Source organism: Sminthopsis crassicaudata, chromosome 1 (genome assembly GCF_048593235.1).
Source record: "Sminthopsis crassicaudata isolate SCR6 chromosome 1, ASM4859323v1, whole genome shotgun sequence".
NCBI lineage: Eukaryota > Metazoa > Chordata > Mammalia > Dasyuromorphia > Dasyuridae > Sminthopsis > Sminthopsis crassicaudata.
Window position 1 is genome coordinate 172290150 of NC_133617.1, and position 4701 is coordinate 172294850.

Consider the following 4701-nt stretch of genomic DNA (forward strand, 5'->3'; position numbering starts at 1 on the left):
TGCGCGCTTGCCCAGGAATTCGCTCCACCAGCTCCAGTTCCAGAGCCTTGCAAACCTGTCCTGGGAAGTGATGGATTTATAGCTGTGGCAATCTTACCATCAGTTCCAGCTTTTCCCAACAGCCCCAACTCGATTTCCCGGTCAGGCATAGTTGGGGAGCAGAGGCAGGAACGCACACACACTCTCCCTCCCTCTCTCCCTCTCTCCTTCCCTCCCTCTTTTCCTCCCTTCCTCCTTTCCTCCTCTCTCTCCCTCTCTCCCTCTTTTCCTCTTTCCCTTTCTCCCTCTCTCCGTGTCTCTGTCTCTCTCTCTGTCTCTCTCTGTCTCTCTATCTCTGTCTCTCTCTCTGTCTCTGTCTCTCTGTCTCTGTCTCTGTCTCTCTCTCTTTGTCTCCCTCTCTCCGTTTCTCTGTCTCTCTCTCTGTCTCTCTCTGTCTCTCTGTCTGTCTGTCTCTCTGTCTGTCTCTGTCTGTCTCTCTGTCTCTGTCTCTGTCTCTGTCTCTCTCTCTGTGTCTCTCTCTGTCTCTCTCTCTCTCTCTTTTCATTCATTCCGCATTTTGGGATTCAGACGAGTTTGGGATTCAACTTTGAGGAGGGTTTAGTACTCTGTACTTTATAGAAGTGGGGGGAAAGGTAGAATGGTTCTATTTCAAAAGGGCTGAGATTAAGCTGTAAATTTAAGACTCTCATCTGGATCTCAATCCCAGGAAAAGAAAATCTGCAAAGTTAGTTATAACCCTGCCTGCATAAACTCCAGGATGCCAAAAGATTGGTTGTGAGATTTATTAAGCCCTCCCCCTCCAGGTGACTGTCTGAGAACTCTAAGATGTTTGCCTCAGGCTGATCCTTCGGCTTCAACTTCACAGATTACATATGGTAAAAACAAATTTTTTACGGGCCGGAAAAGGCGCTGGTGGCGATCTAATTCATTCCCTCATATTTTCATAGGGAAAAAAAAAGTGAGGCCCAAAGAATTGTCTTAATAGGTATGAAGCTTGAAGAAGAGAGATGACAGGAGATGCTATTTAATTTAAATATGAGTCATTAATTGTGTGATCACGCAAAAAAGACCTTTCAGAACTTCAGGTTCCTTATCAGTAAAATGAGAATAGTAGCAAACTTCCTTATCTTCCCAGGATTATTGGGAAAAAAGGAGTATGGCCTGCAAACTTAAAAGTGCTACATAAGTAAGAATATATTCATGGCTATTTCATTTGAGTCTTTCTGAACTCAGTCTTCTCCAAGAAATACAACACTGATAAATCACAGATATACTTAGTCATTTAGTACGCATGACCTCTCCTCCTTCTTAATTCCTCCATGCATCATCCCTTATTCATTTCCCCTTTACATTTGACATTGAACAGCCCCCCTTTTTTTGGAGGGGAGATGGGTGATTAGTGGTTTTGATGGGGTGAGTGTTGAAGATTTTGTTCTTGGTTTTCTTTCCCACGACAGATAAAATCACTTGGACTTTTTACTGATGAGTCTAATGAGAACAAAGCTTTAAAAGAAGTCACAGGATTTCTACTCAGGTAAAATACATCTAGACCGGGAATCACTCTTGCTGAGCCTACCAAGGTACGAGTTACCTGCAGGTGGCCTGGAGAGGAAAAAAGTGAGTCCAGAGAGGTGTGGATTTAGGCCCGCGGGCCCAGCCTGACACAAGGATTCCTTTTGCTTTCCCTACTGTCATAGCGGTGACTAGAAGATGAACAAAGAACCGGTTTCGAACCGTCTCATTCAGCCTGCCCGGTAAATGTGTGTGAAAGGTCAACTGGGTGCTGCTTGGGGTGGGGGAGGAAACACTTTCCCGAGACATAAAACTACAATATCTACTCTTCCCTCAACACACACACACACACACACACACACACACACACACACACACACCCCTTTCCTCTGTCTTTTTAAGCTGGTTTCCTGAAGTTCCCTTTCCAAGGGGGTCACTTGGTACCCATCACCATGCAGCTCAGCCATTTTAATCGCCCTCCGGCTGGGTGACTTACATCAAGGCGGCATTTCCCCTTGTTGTTGGTTTAAAACTTTCTTAGAAATTCCTTAGAACCTTTCAGAAAATCTTAGTACTTAGGCTTGGGGGAGGAGAATGTTTTAAGTAGTTTAACAAGTTTGGATTTGGGTGCTGTTGGCTTTTGTTTTAAACTTAATAATAAACTTAATTGACAAGTTTCTCTGGCTATCCTGGGTGGTAGGGGGAATTGAAGAGGAGACTTAGATGGGTAAAAATTGATAGACTTCACAATTCTGGGAACAATGGGGTGAATAGAATATCTCTTCTCTCAGAAATTATCCTATATAAAGGTTTCACACCATGGAAGAAGGCAGTAAGTTAAATTCTAGCCAGAAGTTCCCCAAGGAATAATTGGACTAACTCAGGAAGGAACTTGGGGGTGGGGAGAGAAACCGACAGAAGAAATGGGGGGAGGGGGAATCTGGGGAAAGAACACAACTTGAAGAAGGGGCAGAAATGAATGAAAGATTGGCTGGGAGGGGTTGTGACTTGATCCCATCTTATCCCATCTCTTTTCTCTGAGAGGGAAGGCAAAGTTATCTTGGGAAAATACCTATCCTCTCTTGATCTCAAAGAACTCTGTAGTTCCCTAAGCCTCTAAGTCCTGGCACACGCAGGTAAAGGCAGCATTGATTTTCATGAGATCGCACTGAAAAGGAGGGCGAAAAGGCCGTAGTTCTTCAACTCCAAACCTTCACTCATTATCTGAGTCTAATTAACACATACCATTTAGACTAAGGGCAAAAGCTTTGGGTCCTGATCCCCACTATAGCTTGGGTGAAGAGTCGGGAAGGGAAAGGTTATGCATTTATTTAGAACCTACTACGTAGCAAGCATTGTGCTAAGTGCTTTTTACAAATATCATATTTGATCCTTTCAATAACACTGCAAGGTAAGTGCTATTACTATCCTCATTTTGCAGCTGAGGGAATAGAGGCATTTAAAAGTTTAGTGACATGGTCAACTAGGGAATACACAGCGGGGAGGGAGAGAGTGAAAGAATGTGTGTATGAGGGGGGTAGGGAGAGAGGAAGAGAGAAGGAGAGAGAGAGAGAGAGGAGAGAGAGAGAGAGAGAGAGAGAGAGAGAGAGAGAGAGAGAGAGAGAGAGAGAGAGAGAGAGAGAGAGAGAGAGAGAGAGAGAGAGAAAGCTTGTGTGTGTGTGTGTGTGTGTGTGTGTGTGTGTGTGTGTGTGTGTGTGTGTGTGTGTTAGGCTGGGTTTGAATCTTTTTTACTCTAGGGCCAGAACTCTATTCCATATATGCCACCAGGTGCTATGGGATGGAATGCTAAAGTGGTAAGGACAGAGAGAGACGAGAAGGTAGTTGAAGCAGAAGGGAATACTTTTTATGCTTTGTCAAGTTTGGTCTAAGTACAGCCTACCTAACTCTTGGGGAGGCGGAGTTTACCAGTGGAGATCTACTTTATTTCAAGAAAAACTCAATTACCACTCCCCCCCCCCTTTTTTTTTTTTTTTTTGCCTAGCTCTGATACAAGCCGATTGGCTTTTTGGATCGAATATTAGGTGGAGCGGAGAGGAGTAGTAGACATTATATTTTTCGTACTACGGTTAAAACTAGGAGTTCTATCGCCTGCTTCATTCCTATCTCCTGTCCTCCCATCCTCTACTTACCACCCACCTACTTTTCCTCTCAGAACTTGCCGCCAACGGTCCTTTTCGGGCTCTAAGTCCAGCCTAACTAAACCCCCACAGAGAGCGGGTAGGAGAGCTGGCGAGAGTTAGGTGAAACTGCAGGAGTGGCCTGACTAGAAATTTCAGCTGGGAACTGGAGCCTGGGACCTAGCCCATTGAGTCTGGGTCCTTCCCTTCTCTTCTCCTCTCATCTTGGAGCGCTCCGGATCTCTTTTCTTGTCCCAAAATTTCCAGCATTGTGGGGAAAGCTCCAATCCCAATGCACTTCCAGTCTTAGCCCTAGGAAAGAAGACATCCGTACTCTTTACCCTAACTTTACCTTCCACCCCCGCATCAAGGGCCAGACCCACCCCGGGTCAGAGCCGCAGCGTCCGCCCTTAGGAAAGGGACCTGTTGCTCCAGAGGAGGAGGGGCTGTGAATGACTAATGAGCCCTGAGAGGTGCGAAGGATTCTAGATTCAAAGGCACTCTCCCGGCTTCTACTTCTATGGAGAGGCTCGAATTACAACAATTATCCCCGAGGTGAATATTAATTATTGGCCAAGCCGCGAAGTTAGCGCTTGCCGCCCCCTAGCAGGAGAGATGTGAAGCCAGAGGGGCAGACTGCGTGGGGGCGGGAAGATGAAGAGTGGTCCTGATCTTATTCCTAGGAAATCCTCGAACTCTCCTTCCTTGGGCCACATTCACAGATTCCTGGGATCTGAAGCTGCCTTGAGGCAGGTACTGGGGTGGTTTTTTGATTCTGAAACCATTGCGACATTATATATGTATGTATGTATACATATATATATATGTATATATATATATATACATACATATAATATATATATTTATATATACCAATTCCTCCCCCCTGCTTTAGACAATTCAAGGAAGTTTCAGAAATAATTTCTAGGACTTCGGCTATCAGCTCATATCACTCCCCATGCTAACTATTCCACACCCACTCAAACTTCGTGCTTGGAAACCAATCTCTATAGCTCTCTGGAGAGAAAAAAAATGACCTCCAATTCTTTAA